Source organism: Benincasa hispida, unplaced genomic scaffold (assembly GCF_009727055.1).
Source record: "Benincasa hispida cultivar B227 unplaced genomic scaffold, ASM972705v1 Contig544, whole genome shotgun sequence".
Taxonomy (NCBI): Eukaryota; Viridiplantae; Streptophyta; class Magnoliopsida; order Cucurbitales; family Cucurbitaceae; genus Benincasa; species Benincasa hispida.
In genome coordinates, this window is record NW_024064913.1 from 113863 (window position 1) to 133482 (window position 19620).

The following is a 19620-nucleotide window of genomic DNA, read 5'->3' on the forward strand; positions in this document are numbered from 1 at the left end:
AGACCATTTGTGACAAGTCACAACATTTATAACAATTCCACAAAGCGGGCCGCGCCCGTAGTGTTACCAGGATAAGGTTTCCCTCCTATATCCATGTACTACAGACTATTTTTGTTGTCACTTAAGACATGATCCACTTGTATGTCACTACATACATGCTTAAGTTACATAAAGACAACCAGGGATATTAAGTTTATTGGTTTGTGGTAAAATGAAAAGCATCTAAATGTGCAAAGTCAATTAGTGAAATAAATATCATTTATTATATTATACATCACAAGTGTTCGTACAAAGTTGTTCACAAACTACAGGACACGAGACTTTAGGGCACAAACCCCAACAAGTTGAACTTCAAAACTTACAAATTAAGTGTACTGTACAATAGAGGACCTCCATGTCACACTTAATTCTGATGCACCTCCATATCACACTTAACTCTGATACAAGATAGCCAATGGAGATAAATTTTGATAAATAAAATATATTATGAATTATGTTTGTCTCCCAAACATTAAAAAAAAAAACAAAAAGATTAGACAAGATGCAAAAAAAAAAAAAAAAAAAAAAAAAAAAAAAAAAAAACAGAAAAAAAAAAAAAAAAAAAAAAGAAAAGAAGAAGACAATGAGGTGAAGTTAGGTTGTAATGGAGCCCATCTGAAATCCAAAAATTTGTAGATGGCCAAAATGACAACAATTTTTCTCAAGCAATAAATTTAAGCATCAAGTGGGTGAGCATCAAGTGGGGAGCATCGAGTAGGTGGCATCGAGTGGGGGATCGAGGATCGAGTTCTGGACTGGATCAAGACATGGATTAAGTTTGATCGAGGATCAAGTTCTGGACCGAATCGAGTTTTGGACTGGATCGAGTTTTGGATCGAGGGTCAAGTTTTAGACCGGATCAAGACTTGGAATGAGTTTGATCGAGGAATGAGTTATGGACTAGATCAATTTATTGATAGGATCGAGTTCTTCATAGTGGGGATCGAGGATCGAGTTCTGGACTGGATTAAGGATCGAGTTCTAGCATAAAATTTTTAGACTAGAGTTACTGAATCATTAACCATCAGAGGACATAAAACCCAATACATAATTGCATTCCATTTAGCTAGCTCAATCTCCTTCAAGTGCATAAATTATAATCGAACAACAACCAAACACAAACAGTAATCAATTGCAAATGGAAAACCGCAAAAAGTGTTAGGGTTGATGCCCTAAATCTCGTACGCTCCTATAGTTTGTAAAAATTATTGATCAAACTCATTGCATATTTAATAAAATATATGATATTTTATTCAAATTCATTGTTTATAAAATATATAATATTTTAGTTGCATTAACCACAAACCAATAAACTAACATCCAATATTATCCTTGTAACTTAAATATGTATGTAGAGACATATGGGTGCATCATGTTTAAGTGATAACCTAAATGGTGTGTAGTAGATGGATAAGGCTGGGTACCTTATCCTTGTGACACTACGAATATGGCCCGCTTTATAGGTGTTAAAATTGTTGTAAAGTGATACAAATGATCTGGTCCTGATCGTTCATGTATAGATATGTGAGCAGAGAAATTCTATATAAAGAAGTTTATATAAGACCAGACTACGAAAAGTTTAGTCTCATTATATAAGTCGTTCATAATAAAGACTTACATTTCACTATGATGACCATCGGTAACATGACCTGAATCCTGAGTGAGTTGTGAACTCCTGCCTATAAGGGTGGCCTTTGATTTGTATGGGTGAGAGTGGCCAGATTGCCGACTCAACAAGCCTACCATTTTGGGGATTCGTCTGATTTAGAAGTTGGGAATACAGCCACAGAAGATGGAATTCACTCCTTCCCCGAGGTAGGGGTAAGTAGATAAATTGCTTCTTAAAGGCTGATTACGAGTTTTGAATAATGTGATGCCACACCCTCTCCTGGCCCGAGAGGGGTTTAGTCATAGTTGGACTATGATCTATTGTTTATTAGAGGGCTCAGTGGTACTTAAGGAGTTATATGTAACTATAGGGGCAAAACGGTAATTTGGCCTAGCTGTACTTACGAGAAATTTATGAAGGATCATTGTACTGTTTTTCTTTTCTTCCCAGGTAGCAAAAGGTGAGGAGTTCCAGAGTGCTGCTAAGGTCAAGGTCTGCCACATGCCACAGTTACACTTCCGGAGGGTTTTATGGTTGTTGTTGTAAACTTTGTTGCTAAGTCTTTGAGTTGTATAAAGGTTACATTGTTGTAAAATAAAATGGGCCTACTTAATTAGTTGATTGTTCAATTTGTACATTGGTATCAGAGTTATTTCCGCAAGAGTTATTAAGCAGTAAGTGTCAACGAAAGGGTTGATAACTACGGTGATTGGTTAGATCCAATGGACACAAATATATCCGTAGTGTAAAGAGTGTAGCTAGCGGTCTTTAGTGGAGGGCTCGACAGTTAACGGATAGTGAATAATTTAATTAAATAGTTTAATTAATTATTCATGTACCGTTGGAGCTTTAAGCTACAGGTCCATGAGGTTCCCTTGGTAGCTGAATAAGATTAATTGAGAATCAGTTTTTGGATTAATTTGAATTGTTCAAATTAGTAGAGGGATTTAATTATATATGATATAATTAACTTGTTTTAATTATATGTGATATAATTATTATAATGTATTTGACACATTATACTTAATGAGATGACATAAATATTTGAATAAGATTCAAATATAGTTTCTATGAATTGGATTCATAGTGATTAAATTTAATATAAATATGATTTATATCAAATGCCATATAAGAGAGAAAAAAAAATAGTTTATATTGTGATATAATATTAAAACTATAGGTTATATGTTATATTTGATATAACGTATAATTTAATATATATAATATGATAAGTTAGTTATCATTTTTATATTTCTATTAATTATTATTTTAATAATAAGGGAGTGAGTTACAACTCCTTTCCCCTTCTTTTCTCTCCACCCATGTAAGTGAGTGGTTGTTAATTTCGGCATATTAAAAAAGAAAAAGGTTTCTTCTTCTTGCTAAGATAGTCGAATTTGACAGAGAATATATAGAAGAGTTCAGTGTATGTGAATTTGATTTTGTTTGAGAACAATTTCAGTTCCTTCTTCCTCTCCACAAAATTCTCTCAAATCCAAAATAGCCAGAGCCCGCCACTCCTGAGTTCTCACTCTTAGAATATTGAGGAAACTATTGTGGTCGTGTTCGAACTTGTTCAAGGTTTTTCTTGGAGAAATTCTTCAAAGATGAGATTTCTAAAACCTTTTCATTAGCATGTTGTAATTTATAAATAAATGCATATCTTGTTTTTTGTTTATTGTAAAATTTATATTCAATGAAAAATAGATTTTGGTCGATCTTGCTTCTGCTCAAGATTCTCTTCTATAAGAGTTCCTTCAATTGGTATCAAAGTGTAACGACTGGATCCTTACAAATTATGGTCCGACCGCTACGACATGCATGCTTAGACTTTTCTATTATGAGATGAGTTTTGGTAAAAATCTCAGAAGAACATATCTAAGATTTTATTAATTAGGTAGAAAACTATATAAAAAGTTCATTTTACAAAACACCAGGATCCATAAAACACTAGCGTAGTGATACAAAAATACATATGCCTGTAATAGTGAGTTTAATGGTTGGCCATTTGAGCGACGTCCAGTTCTGCCACCTACATTTTGTCCTTACCTACAAAGTATGTAAAAATAGGATGAGTATATAATATACCCAGTAAGTAGTTCTCACATAAGGTAGTGATCAAATGTACAGTCACATGCAACATGTTATGAAAACATATGATTGGGACCCAAAACAAAAACTTATAATAACATGAGATGGTCGGTTATGCTTCCAACTTAAGTTTCTCCGCCCTGATAGGAAGAGAAAACTAACCCATCTGATGATTAGCGGGTCATGCAATCAGTAGGGCCAGAGTTGCATCCAACATCAACCATTAGCATAAACGTAAGGTTAGACTAGAGGGGTGAAGCCATACAACCACACATTTTATTTTCTTTAAAATTACTTAGGTTTAAGAATTTCTCTTAATAAGACACCGAATTTTGGCTAACTTTTGCCCTTACGTTATCAACCTTTGTTTGTATTCAATTTTAAGGTTCTCCATGTATAATCTATAAAATCGTGGCCAAATTCAACGCATAATCCACGCTTCTGTCCAAATCTCGCTTTCTTTGTTCTCAGAATCTCGATCTCTCCAGCTTTCTCGCTGGTTTGGCTCTCGTGACTCTCGCTCTCGCTGGTTTGGCTCTCTCGCTCTCGCTCTCGCCCACTCTCTCACTGAGAATCTCGCTCTCTTCACTCTCGCTTCTCAAATTTTCTCTCACTTCTCAACTGTCTCCCAATTTTCTCTCCAATCTCGCTAGTTTTCACGTGTGGGTTGCCTTCACTGCTTGTGGATCCACTTCCCCTTTTTAACTCTTTCAAATTTTAAGAGTATATGGGCAATTAATTCACCTCCAATTCTTCCAATCAGCAGTGCCCAACCAAAAAGTTATCTACTGCCCTTTGTCTTCTGAATTAGCTAGCATCCAACTTCTAATTAATCCTCCCTAATTCTGCCCCCTTATTCATTATTTTTGGATAATTAATAAATTTCTTATTTTTTTCCAATTCTAAATTTACACCCGATTTTCCTATTAAGTTTATATATTTTTCATTCTTAATTATATATTTTATTTATTTTCCTGCTTTCTAATTTAGGGTTAGGGTATTACATTTACCACCCCTTTAAATAATGCTTAACTTTTGACATTTAATTTCCTATAGTGTATGCGTACAAATTTGGGTTGTTACACAAAGCCAGGTTATAGGTTTTCTGATTCCAAATTCCATTTTATTGAATCGATCTTACAACAATGGTGGGTTTTATAATCTGCATTCTATTTCATGCGATTAATGGTTGTGAATGTGGTTTTGTTGATGGATGTTTTGGGATAGAACTCTGTTTTAAGGCTTTCTTTGTTTGCAATTTGGTTTGTAAAGGCCCCTACGTTTTTTGGTATTAATCTTGCTATAGAGTTTGTAATTTGTAAGTTTGAGTCGCTTGTGTTGTTCCCGGGATGCTTCAAAGAAAAGTTGCAAAGCACTATTTCGATGGAGAAGACGAAGCAGTTCTACAAGATCGTGTAACTATCGTGTAGCTTTTTCTAAACGATCTTGTAGCTTTTGCTACACGATCATGTAGCATTTGATAAAGGATCGTGTAGCTAATTCTACAAGATCGTGTAGACTTTGCTACACGATCCTGTACCATTTGCTACAAGATCTCACAATCAATTGCTACACGATTACTACAAGATGGTTCGTTGAAGGGTGGTTCGGTTCAAGCAGTTCAAAGCCTGGTTCACTTTATTCGAACCAGATGACTTTGTAATAGATAGCCTTTTATTTTACTTTTTTTTTCCTCTTAGAGGTCCTATCCTGGTCCATCAACTGTTAGTGTGAATATACACATGATGTATGTTTTATCTTATATGTCATATAGTTTTAAAACACGCCATAGGTTATGAATTTATACTTATGCATCATTTTATATTATAAGTGTTATAATATATGAATATGCATGATTTAAATTACATATAGGATGCTCACGCATCATATAGTATAAATGTTATAGTATATGTATGCATTCATTATAGCATATCCATGCATCATTTATATTATAATAATTATAATATAATGTTGAATGAATGTATGGAAAGTATACTATAGCATGATTCATTACTTAGTTATATAATTGTTATATATTAGTAATGAATGGAGATTGCATGAAGCATGACATTACCTTAGGTTAATATATAAATGTTATAATTAACTCAAGTATGTCAAGCATGCAATAGTTTTTTTTAATTGTTTCATTTATTTATAATTGTTATAACTAAATGAAATTAGAATTAAAATCAATAATTAAGAGGTGCATGCAAACCTTAGGCTATAATCATTTTTTTAAAATTGTTTTAAAACATGATTGAGATAGACCTAAGATCACTTTTCTAATGAGATTAGAAATCTAAGTTTAATCTTTTAATCGGTTTAATAAGAATAAATTGATAATTAATAAAAGATTAAATATGTAACAAATGTATCTATAAGAGACCTTTTGGCTAAGGCACGTTCTGGCTAGGCTGGGGTACTTAAGTTGAAGGAAACGTCGTACCCCTACCTAGGAACCTACCTGGAAAGGTGAATCAGATAGATTTGTTACATGCATGCAAATTTGATCAAAGTCTATTAAAGAGTTTAATGAGACTTTAATAAAAAATTGTTTAATCATCAAAGACAAGAGCTGTTTTTTAGGAAATTAAACAAACGCTTAGATAAAACCAGTAGCCAGATTTTGCATAAGTTAATTAACCTTAGGTAAAATACTCAGTGGGAGAAAAATGAGGTATATGATACTTCATTTTAGCCTATACACGTTTCTTCCTATAGATTCACATCGTGAGATCTACACTCGGCCTCAAGGCACTATGGGTGTCCCTCTACGGGTGGCATTTGGGTAGGTCAATAATAAGGTGAATGGAGAGAGTGTTTATAGTAAGTAGGAGCCAGACGTGTGACAGCACATCCCTTGGTCACTCTCATTAGGTTAAATAAAGTTTCATGCATTGCCTCATGGCATCTTGGGTGTCACTCTAAAGGATGGCAATAATGTATGACGTTTTATTCGATCTTCAGAAATCGAGGGTTTCTTTAGTTTCATGTCCCAATTGATTTTTCCCTACGTTTGGCTCATTGGGGCAGAACTCTAACACCTAAAATGAGAGGCTACACTTGCACATAATTTTTAGGGATGTTAATAAATTCTGGACCTAACAATGGTGAATATTAGTTACAATGACAAGTTGTTGTTTCTGTCTAATAGTTGAGAATGTCTCATTTCAATGAAGGGGCACTTAATCACCCTACGGTGACTTTTGTTCTGCCTCACTGAAACATCATTGCAAAATAGATGTAACTTAGGGTACACTAAACTATTTTGCTAAATTCAGATTGGTTTTCTTAGGTGATTTAATGGAAGTAGACAAAAATAGTTTGTCCTTTTTCAGCAAATTCTTTAAAATGTCTACTACTACTTTAAGTTTACTTGCCACGGATAAGTTAACGGGAGAGAATTACGCTAGTTGGAAAAACACAATCAACACAATCCTCATCATCGATGATCTTCGCTTTGTCTTAATGGATGATCATCCTCCCATTCCAGCTGCCAATGCTCTTTGAAATGTTTGGGAAGAATATAAGCATTGGACACGTGCAAACAAAAAGGCCTGAGCATATATCTTAGCAAGCCTTAATGAAGTCTTGGCCAAGAAGTATGAGCCCATGCTCACAGCTCGTGAGATCATGGAGTCCCTAAGGGGAATGTTCGAACAACCGTCTACACAGCTCAGGCGTGAAGCTCTAAAATACATCTTCAATTTATGTATGCAAGAAAGGGCATCTGTTCGAGAATATGTTCTCAACATGATGGTAAACTTCAATATGGTGGAGATGAATTGGTCAAGCATCGATGAAGTCAGTCAGGTTAGCATCATACTGGAATCTTTACCTGAAAGTTTCCAACATTTATGTAGTAATACTATTTTGAATAGGATTGACTACAACCTAACCACTCTGCTTAATGAGCTATAGACCTTCCAATCCTTATTGAAAAGTAAGGAGCAAAAGGGTGAAGCAAATGTTGCTTTATCTTCTAAAATATTCCACAAAGGTTCGACCTCTGGAATTAATTCTGTACCTTCTTCTTCTGGTACCAAAATGTGGAAGAAGAAGAAGGGTGGAAAGAGGAATGCTAACCCCGTACTTGCTGCTCATAGGGCTAGAAAACCCATCAAGGCTGAAAAAGGAAACTGTTTTTATTGCAACCAAGATGGGGATTGGAAAAAAAACTGCCCTAAATATTTGGTAGGGAAGAAAGGTCAAACAAGCTATGTGATTTACTTATATTGGAAACTTGTTTAGTAGAGAATGATGATTCTGTCTGGATTATTGACTATGTGGCCACTAACCATGTTTTTCTTCATTTCAAGGAATTAGTTCCTGGCGCCAACTAGATGCTAGTGTGATAATGATGCGGGTTGGAACTAGGTACGTCATCTCGGTTGTTGCAGTGAGAGGTCTCCGGTGGACTTTACAGAACAAATTTCTTATTTTAAAAGATGTATACGTAGCTTATGATTTAAAAAGGAACTTAGTTTCTTTAGAAAAAAGAACAACGCACCGTCATCCCTCCTGGAGTTCGTTGCTACAATGAATCGGAACTGGGCGCTCAATCTGTGGGTGCTCCTCGACGATGCTCTTCGATCGATGACGATGAACTTCTCCCTTGATGATGGTGCATTCGAAGTGAATCGAAACTTTGCACGATCTGGGTTTTCGTTCTGGGTTTCGTTCGTTCGACAATGGTGCACTTGAAGTGATTCTCCCTTGCTATTGCAATGTGATTTCGTGGGTGTTTCAAAGTGAATCTCTACAAATGTTGATTGATTTCATGGGTGTTTGATTTAGATCTGTGTTTTTGTATGATCCGATTGGTTTAGATTCCGTTGTTGGTGTAGGGCAGATCTAGGTTGAATGATTGATGGTTCTAAGCATTCACCACTTCGACTCAAAGACAAGGTTGGCTATCGTCCCTTTCTAAGAAAGCCATGTCGCGTTCTGAAACCTGTAGCCATGGATTTGGTTGCGTCTACTAGGTGTGATACTGATGGTGGTGCAATGGTTGAGGCGTGTAGGGGCAAATCGGTGGACGAACAAAGGTTGAAGAAGAAGGAATTTAACCTAAAACTGAAGGGCGGTTTGATCGAAGTTGGTCCAGTTCGAGATAACCCGGGCTTGCTGGGATGGGCGAAGGGCACCGAGTTGGGCGAAGTGGGCTGGATCAGGTCGTTGGGGTTGGGCTGGAGGGTTTGCATGGAAGGGCTATGGGTAGGGTTGACCAGGTGGGGGAGTCTCTGTTGAATAGGGGTAACATCAATGATAATTTGGGTGGTCCATTGGGGGAGTCTTGCTCCGGTTCATTTGGATTGGGAGTCTGGTTGGAGGGCAAGGTGGTTGAACAGAGGAATTCGATGGCCAGTTCTAGAATGGAGAGACGTGGTTGGATGGGAAAGAAGTCGTGGACCATCTTATTTGGGTCTAATTTGAAGAAAATTTTGGACTTTACCCCTCCAGCGGTGAAGAATGATAGAGTTATTATTGAGCCATGAGAGGAGGTTGTTGATGCGGGTATTACTATGTGGGAAAAATCCCTGGTGGTTAGTTTGTAGATGCGAAGCTCCCCTACTCCGTGATTTATCGGCTCATTCAGAGGATTTGGGGCCGTGTGGAGATGCCTACCACTACGTTATTTGAGAATGCTTTGATTATTTTCAAATTCCTTAAATCGGAATCATGTGATTAGGTGATGGATAATGGTCCTTGGCAGTTGAGGACCAAACCCATCTTACTTCGTTAATGGTCTCCAGGTATTGTCCCCGAAACCTTTGTTTTTTATTCTATTCCTATCTGGATTAAATTTGATCGGGTTCCATTAGAGATGTGGACGAAAATGGGGGTAGTTGTTCTTGCTAGTACAGTGGGTAGACCTATAACACTTGATGCTGTAACTAGATAGAGGTGTCATTTATCATATGCCAGAGTTTAGGTAGAGGTGGATGGTGATTCGTTGATTCCCTCTACGATTACTGTTAGAATGCAAAGTCGAAAATTTATAATTCCAGTGTCGTATGAGTGGAAACCTTGTAATTGTGGCTGTTGTGGTTCGTTTGGACATACTGCAGGTATGTATGAGAAACAGAGTATGTCTAAGGTTCAGGTTTTGAATATTGATGTGGATGGGGATGGTTCTAGGGAGAACGGTGGAAATGTGGGTGGTCTTGGTCCTGAGGGTGTGAGGGTTGATGTAGTTGATATTGCGGGGGTTGCTAGCCCAGTTGGTGTGATGGGGGTCTAGGGCGTGATGATGAGTTCACATTGGTTGGTCGCCTTCGGCGTGAGAGGGGTGTTGATGGTGGTAGAGTTAGAAATGAGTCTTCAGGTTCTACACCTTCGGGTAGATTAGTTCGTAGATCCCCTTGGATTAAGAGGTTTGTGCAGCATGTAGATGAACATAACTAGTTCGATATTCTACGAGACGGGGGGGCTGACTCACTTTCACGGGTTTTAGTGCAATCTGATTCTAATCCATTGCTTGTTATGGATGGTAATACTGAAAGTATGGGCAAAAGACATTGTGGGAGGTAGCAGTGGGGAGGTTTTGTCAGTATTATGATTCGGTGGTCTTGGATAGTTACTGTGTTGAATGACCCTGTTAAATGTAGGGCGGTGATGGATTTTCTTTGTTCGTCATCAGTTAGCTTTTGTTGTCTGCTTAAGACTAGGATGCGGGCGGACAACTTTGATACGATGTTTCGCAAATTTGAGGTTTCATGGAGTCTGTGTAGTTATAGCCCTGGAGGTGTGGGGCGTATTTGGGTGAGGTGGAAGAAGCATCTGTTTGACTTCTCTCCTTCGATTATTAATGATCAGTGTATTGTAGGGTGTCTTAGAGAGCTAAGCTCGTCGGATACTGTGAATGTGGCTACTATATATTCTTCTAATATTGTGACTGAGAGGCATGCCCTCTAGAGGTCATTGGTGGATATTTGCTCTTCTTAAAAAACCAAAGCGGCGGTTATGGGTGATTTTAATGATATCTACAACCTTTCGGATAACTTTGGTGGTAATCCTTGTAGGGGCAAGAAGGAGGAGTTTGATGCGACTATTCGTGAGGTTGACCTGATGGATTTGGGTGTTCAGGGTAACTAGTTTACATGGACAAGTAAAATTAAGGGGTCTGGTATTCTACACAGATTGGATAGATTCCTTGTGAATGAGTTATGGTTGGATTTGAGTCCTCATACTGGGATTAGGGTGTGTCTATGGGTATCATCATAGTCCCGTTCTGGTCACCATTGTTGTTTGTGTCACTCGTCCAGTTCCCACGTTCTGTTATTTTAATCAATGGGCTAATTCAGATAATTTTTTTAACTGTGTGCATTCTATTTGGAAATTTCATCCTGGAGTGTGCCCTTTGCTTAGTTTGATGAAGAACTTGATGGTATTAAGACCAGTCCTACGTACCACTTTTGGGAAGAAGATAGAGGGTTTAAGTAGCTTGACTCGAGAGGCCAGAGGTAGGATGGAGGTTGCTCAGGGTGCTGTGGAGTCTAACCCATCTTCTTATATTTTGATTGGGGAGGTTGCCATGGCAACTGAGGAGTTCTGGAGACTAGCGAGATTAGACGAGGCTTCACTTCGTTAGAAGTCTCGTGCTTGGTGGTTGAAGTTAAGGGACCAGAACACGTCATTTTTTCATTCGGACTGTTTGGGTGCATTTGGTAAGGAACGGTTTACTTTTGGTGTTTGATTCTGATGGGATTTTCCAGTCTTCTCATAGTAAGGTGGTAGATGTGGCTGTTGAATATTTTAATGAAAGTTTAGGGTCGCAGAGGGTGGGTTATAAAGATCTTACATCCCAGATTGATGCTATTGTGTAGTTTCAGTGGCCTGATGATTGTATATGCGAGATGTGCAGATCCGTTATTAGGGAGGAAGTGCAAAAGGTCCTGTTCTCAATGAAGTCGGTGAAAGCTCCTAGTCCGGATGGTTTTCCTGTGGAGTTTTATATATCTGCATAGAGTGTGGTGGGGGATGATTTTTGCTCATATGTTTGCCACTTTTTTGATATGTGTTATCTTCCCAATGGGGTGAATGCCACGACTCTTAACCTCATCCCTATAAGACCTGAGGATGATCGTATGGAGAATTTTTGCCCTATTGCTTGTTGTAATGTGATAGATAAATGCATCTCTAGGATGATTGCAGATAGACTTCGTGTGTGTTTGCCTCAGTTTATTAGTGGGAACCAATCAGCATTTGTACAAGGGCGAAGTATCATTGATAACATTCTTTTTTGCCTAGAGCTTGTTGGGGGTTATCAGCTTAATAAGGGTAAACCGCGCTATGTGATGAAGGTGGATCTTCAGAAAGCTGATGACTTTTTTAATTGGGACTTTTTGTTTGGTGTTCTTCTAGCTATTGAAACACCTTTAAAGTTTGTTAGCTGGATTCGTGCTTGTGTTACCTCCCCATTTTTCTCTGTGATAATTAATGGAGCTCTTGAAGGATATTTTCCTGGTAGGAAAGGGTTGCGATAGGGAGATCCCCTGCCTCCGTTTTTTTGTTTGTCGTGGTTATGGAGGTCTTATCCCATATGTTGAACAATCCTCCTCCCTCCTTTGTGTTTCATCATAGGTGTGAGAAGGTGAGGCTGACCCACTTGTCCTTTGCGGATGACCTCATGATTTTTTGTATGGCTGATCATGCCTCGTTGAGCTTTGTGAATCAGGTGTTAAATCAGTTTGTAGGGTTTTCTGGGTTGGTGGCTAATGTTGAGAAGAGCTCTATGTTTGTGGCTGGTGTTTCTGGTGACGTTACAAGGGACCTGGTTAGGAGTATGGGGTTTGCCCTAGGGTCTTTACCTGTGGGTTATTTTGGGTTGCCTTTGCTGTCGGGCAGGTTAAAGGCTGAGGATTGTGCTCCGCTGATTCAGAAGATTACTACAAGGATTAGGAGTTAGGCTGCGAGATCTCTCTCTTTTGCAGGGCTCATGTAGTTAGTCCGATCGGTGTTGCAGTGTTTCCAGGTTTACTAGTTTAGCTTATTTGTGTTGCCTGTTTCTGTTTGCCAAGAGTTGGATCATATATTATGGGCGTACTTGTGGCATGGGCGGGCCGGTGGTAGATGGGGTAGGCGTGTTGCTTGGTATGAGGTTTGTTTACCAAAATTTGAAGGGGTTTAGGTATACACCGTACTTCCTCCTGGAATGTGGCACCTATCTTGAAATTGTTATGGTTATTGCTGGTGCGGTTTGGATCGTTATGGATCGCTTGGATGGAGACGTATGTGCTCTGTCTCTTATACACATCTAGATGTGTATATTTGGATCGTTATGGATCGCTTGGATGGAGACGTATGTACTTCGGGAGTGACCTTTATGGGAAATTCGTTCGGAGTTGGGGCAATCTTGGTGTCTGAGGGAAATCTTACGTTGTCAGGATAGGCTTAAGCTGTTGGTCACGATGCAGGTTGGTAATGAGAGTAGATGTTTAGCTTGGTGGGATCCGTGGTTGCCTATAGGGTCTACCTTGGAGAATTATGGGGAGGGGTGATCTATGATGCTGCAAACCATTGTGAGCCTAGACTCTTAGATTTCTTATCTAAGAATGGTTGCTGGCATTGGCCTTTGATATCTTGGGAATTGTGTGATTTGTGGGGCTTGGTTCAGGATGTGGTTCCGAGGGTGGGTGGGGAAGATAGTTGGGTTTGGGTTCGGAGTTGTAATGGTCATTTCACTGTTGCTAGTGCGTGGAAAAGTTTGCGTCCTAGGCATCCTAGAATGTCTTCAGTTTGTCTGGTTTGGTCTAGGGGTAATATACCAAGGTATTCATTTTGTGCCTAGATGGCGATGAAGGATAGGTTGGGTACTCGGGATTTGTTGAGGAGATGGGATCAGTCGGTGGACAGTGTTTGTATACTCTGTTTGGGTGAGGTAGAGCCTAGGAATCATCTATTCTTTGTCTGTTTGTTTGGGCATGAGATTTAGGAGGGTTTGGTGCGCTTGTTGGGTTCGTCTCGTTGTATTGCTTGGTGGGATGTGGAGTTGAGTTGGGTGTATTGGATGGGGTCTGGTAAGGTTGTGAGGAGTAACCGTCGGTCGCATGGCAGTCAACCAAGATTGGCATCTACTGTGTTTCAGGTAATTGTCTCCATGGTTCGTGCGCGTGCTGCTTCGTGGCAAATTGATCTTCATGGGCTTATGTAGTTTGTTTTGTTTGTTCTTTGTTTGGATACTTTTTCTTTGTATGTCCAGTTTCTGCAGTCTCCGGATTGTGGGGTGTTTTTGTTCTTCTGGCTGTTTTGTTTTCTGGTTGTATTGTCCTCTTTGTTGGTCTTGTCTTTTTGTCGGTTACCGTCTTTGTAGGTGCTTTTTTTGCTTTGTTTTCTTGATCCCCGACTATGAGATCACTCCTGTTATCGTATTATTACCTATTCAAAAAATAAAAATAAAAATAAAAACGGTGAGAAATTAAATGCAATAATGTCTTAATTATTCTAGAAATATTGCCACCAAATGCAAACACTAATCATCAGTTACCATCAATCAATTTGCCTTCATTTTTATTAATTGACATTTCATTTATCATGGTTTGTAATTTGCTTGCAATTGCTGTCTTTTTTTCTGTTATTGCTGTCTTATTCCACCATTTTATTGCTCATCTGTCCAAACAAAATATATCTACAAATTTTAAAATAGATAAATATAGGTTAAACATATTTTTTTAATTAATAATTTAATCTTTAAGTTTGTATAACAACTTATTCTTTATACTTTTGAGATTTACAACAGTTCAATACCTAAACTTTAGTATATTACATTTTTTTTTAAACACTTTTAGTTTAAAAATGAAATAAAATCAAGTGTCGGTTCAATTTTTGTAATTTAAAAACAAAATTAGTATCTATGCCAATACAAGTATATAGGTCTACGATAAATATAATTTGCTTCATTGAGTCTATAAATTTTAATAAATCTTCTTGAAAATTGACATTCAAGACTTAAATTATTAATTCTATAAAGTTCAAAGATCAAAAATATTTTTTTACGATAAAAAATATGTTTTGTATATGAAATACAAAATTTTATTTTTATTCTGTAAAATGTGTTTTATCTTATAATATATGATATAAAAGAGATAAATATGTTATTTGGTGCATGATGTCCATATTATTTTTTTAATCAAATGTGTCCCATCCTACCTATGATATATCATATGAAACAGAACAAGATCTGTATTTATTTCTCTTTCTTTTGGTTTTACTTTTAGAGGCTACTGATGCACTAGCTTGTAGATTAAATCTTTTCATATAATTCAAATTATATGGAAAGCAATCTATCTATTTACAACTCACTCTAACCATATTGTGGAAATAACTTTAAATGAAATAAAAAAAAAAAAACATCTATGAAGAATTTCTTAAGTGATGAATTGTGGTTGGACGAATGAATGCGATTTCACAAAGATGATACAACCTATTATTTTAAAACACATTGTTTTACATGATTTTGGTGGCATTGAAAAGGTTAATTCAATTTTATATATATGTAGGTATATTTTCATACTTTACGTCTTATCCCAATCATAAGAGAAAAATCATAGTAAATTAAATTATTTTCATCATAACCCTTCTTATATGTCACGTACTATATTTATCAATATCATCGAGATACATACAATATTTGAAAGGAATCAATATTAATTTTTTATAAAGATCAATAATTAGGGTGTAGGAAAAGAGAGAAGAATGAAAAATAAGAGTGAAAATGAAGGAAACTGATATTTATGATGATGAGAATAGAGTGCATTTTGGATGTGGAAAAAAAATATAGAAATTAAAATTAAAAATGAAGAAGTGAAATCTAAGGGAAAAAGACATTGGAACACATTGCATTATTATAGTCATAAGTTTGATTCTCAAAAGGCAAAAGCATATCATCCCCAACAAACCCCATTTGATCCTGAGACCTCACACGCTCCATCAGCCACGCTTCCGTTTGCGGCTGAGTCGGTGACGGTTGCGATGGAGGCGGAGGTGGAGCTTGAGGCTGAGGCTGAGACTGCATCGAAAGCGTTTTAAGAGAATCGATGCGTGTAGCAATGTCTTAAAGATTCCGATCAATGAGCCAACCAAGGTCATTCAAATCAAGCATGTTGATGTCCTGCAACCCTTTTGTACCAATGAGGCTCTGAAACATGAGTTGTGTGATCTCTTTCTTTCGGTTGTCCTTTCTCATTTTCTTCAATTGCTCGTTTTCCTTTGCAATCGTCTACTGTAGAAACGTCTCCTGATTTATTTATTTCAAAAGATGTCTATTCTTTCAGAAGCTACGTTGTATAATAATGTAACAACCTTTCGTAAATGTTTCAGAACTATTTACCATTTTCTTGCTCTGTTCCATCTCAGGCATCTTCTTGAATTGGGAGAGAACACGTTGGACTCCAATAGGGGAAGGCCAAAAATCAGGCTGAGAATCATAGGGACTAAAGATGATTGCACAAGCCTCAATCCCACAAAGAATGCTCAATTCACTAATTTTCTTCATAAGCCCTTTCTTTCTCTTCTTGTATGTTGCCTTTCTTGCAGTGTCATTTGAAATGTAAGCAAGTTTCACTTTCTTCCTTGTCATAATTTTTTTTCTGTTTTTTTTTTGGTTCAAATTTTCATTCTCATTTTGTTTTTAATTTATATAGATTTGAATATCAAATCTGATTGGGGTATGATTTGGTTGTTGGGTTGGACCAATTTAATGTTGTCTTTGGTGTCACATTTAATTTGGAAAGATTGAGATGATCATGCAGGGATTATTATTTTATTTGGTGGGTTAAGTGAACAGTAATCACATTGATATTCTGATTATTATATTATTCACAAGATCCAATAATTTCTTACCTTTTTTTAGTATTGTTTTAATGATTAATTACTATCACAAATGTGACATTTAATTATAATCAAAAGAGGAGAGATGAGAAATAGGGGATTAAAGAATAAAGATATATAAATTAAAATATTTTAAAACATAAGGCATATTCCTAAGGGACTTTAAGATTAAAGAGAGAGATTAGACCACATATTTAAACATAAAATCAAAGTTAAAAAAAATACATTACAACATATATTATTGATAAAATAAAAATATTTTAAAATAGGTCCAAAATTTAAAATTCTCACCATTTTCGAAAAATAAATTAAAAATCAGTAATATTTAAATATACAAATAGTTTATATCTCTACAAATTAATTAGCATAATATTAAAACCTAGAAAAGTCCAATGGGCTTATACAAATAGTAAAATTAGAAAATAAAATCTCCTCCAACCACTAAAGAGGATCTCCAAGTAACCATTTTGAATAAGGGTTTGGCCCGCTACATTGTGGGCTACCTTATTTTGAGGTCTAGAAACATATCTCCGACTTTAATTCTTAGGAAAATTATGATGAATAGTTAAATAATAATATTAATGGATAGCACTTTTGAGGATAATAATTAAGTGTTTATCAAAATCTTAAAATAATTGTAAATATAGTTAAATCTAGTAGTGAGATCTCTACTGCTAATAGATTTCTATCCTATCACCGATAGATTTTGAACGCAAAATCTAAATTTTGCTATTTAATGCAAATTCTTTTGCAATGTGCTATATCGACAAATAATTTTGTCCTAGTTTCTATATTTGCAACAGCCTCTAAATAAAAGTGAGTTTTTGAAAAATATTTTTTTCTCAAATCAATCTAAATTCGCTCTAAATCTATTTTGTTCTTGTATTCGTTTTGTAAGATGGCAAGACTAAAGTTTTCAAATAGAGAGTGCAATTTCACAACGAGAAATTGGCAATGGTCATGGTTGGAATAGAAAGAGATGTGTTTAATCATTACAAAAACTTCAAGCCGACATTTCCAAGTTGTGCCCAAGGATCTTAACCATTGCCTAGCAATTATGACCATAGAATATGAGAAACTTAAATGACGACACTTCTTATCCTTATAAGTATATTGACATCACGATTGGCATGATTAAAGACGTTGAATCTCACCTTAAATAAGTATTTAATGCCTCAATATAAGCTTCAATATAATATTTACAGTCTGAAGTGCATGGCTTGTTTATAGGTTGTGTGAAGATTATGCATCTTATCTTATCTTATTTTTTATTTTTTTATTTTTTTTAGAATTGATTATGTATCTTTACTATTGTACTCTTGTATTTCTATAAGCTATACGGTTTGTATCTGTGCAAGGTAAATAAAAACCAGGGTCATCTTTATGTAATAGTAGTGGTGATTAGATGCTAATATATTTCATTTTTGGGGTACAGTAGATGATTGAACAATCATATCTATGATGAAAAGTTGATAGTAAAAATATGTTGAGGGTTCTTAATATCTGATACATTTACCGTATGGAACTTGAACTACCATAACTTAGTAATTTAGAAGTACTAATATAAAATTGGACTATAATGTCTATGGAAAGCTGATACAATGTCGGTTGACAACCAACATTGAAGATCGTATTATTAAAGGTCTTCAATGTTGGTTGTCTACTAAGTCGGTTTGGAATCGACATTATACATGAAGATCAATCCTCTTTGATGTCGGTTTCAATCGATATTGAACACCTTCAATAGAACCTTCTTCAATACCAGTTATTTTTTATGTCCATTCACCTTTGAAGTCAATCAATAACAGACATTAAAGGGTCTATCCGACATTAAATGACTCTCATTGTTACTATATTGAAAAAAAATTGATTTTGCTTCGTTGGTTGGTGGTGATCTCAATGAAGTAATGCGGAGAAGTGAGCAAATGGGGGGAGCGATTCATAATAAGCCCAATATGGAAAAAATCCAGGAGATAGTATTTGATGTCAACTTATTTGATCTGGGATTTAATGCCGTAGTCCGTTTACATGGACTAATAGATGGACAAATAGCAAGCCGATCCTTAAAAGATTGGACCATTTCCTTGGAAATGAAAACTTCAATGGTTGTTTTTGAACTATAGGGTGCAGCATCTTAAATGGTATAGTTCGGATCATCAACCCATTTCTCTCGAATTGTTACTAGATCTTGTAGAAATCGTAGAAGAGGTTGGAAAAGGCATTTTTAGTTTGAAGAAGCTTGGCTAGGTGATAAGGAATGAGAGAGTGTAATTCGTGATCGTTGGAAGAATGTGGGGCTGCATGGTCTTACGTCTTGCTACGAATATCAATGAGTGCGGTCAAAAGCTTAAGGCTTGGTATGATTCTAAGCCAAGAAACTTCTCACAGCAGATATGTTGTTTACATGATCAGATTCAAAGAGTGATGGATGATAGAGCGGGGCCTAATTTTCAGTTTGTTAATGCTCTTGAGAGAAACCGTGAGGATGTTCTAAATCAGGAGGATATTTATCGGTGCTCGACATGGAAGAATAGTTGGCTCAAATGGAGGGAAAGAAATACGAAGTGGTTCAATCGAAAAGCGTCTATTCGAAGAAATAAAAATGCCATTAGAGGAATTAATGACGTTTCTGGATGATGGGTTTTACGTCTGATAGTGATATGGAAAACGTGTTTGTTCAGTATTTCTCTAACATCTTTAATCTTAGTAACCCTAATGATGTGCACATGGATCTTGCAATGGAACCCATTCAAGGAAGAGTTTCTCAGGAGATGAATATTTTTCATTTAAGTGAGTGTTCTGGGGAAGAAATCAAAACTGCATTATGTCACATGTGTCCATCTAAAGCTCTGGTCCTGACAGGTTTCTTGCTACTTTCTATCAAAAGTATTGGGACATCATAAAGGATAAAATTGTGGTAGCTTGTCGAGAGGTTCTTAATTGATAGAAATTTGTTAGAAGCTTCAACCAAACAAATATTGTCCTAATGCCTAGCAAGAAAAACTCGACTGAGGCGTCAGATTTTTTTCATATAATTAGTCTATGCAATG

General features: G+C 36.4%; 1 pseudogene; it reads right to left on the reverse strand.

Annotated features, from left to right (window-relative positions):
• Nucleotides 1-15551: 15551 nt before the first annotated feature.
• LOC120069672 lies at nt 15552-16349 on the reverse strand (annotated as a pseudogene).
• Between the last annotated feature and the right edge of the window lie 3271 nt (nt 16350-19620).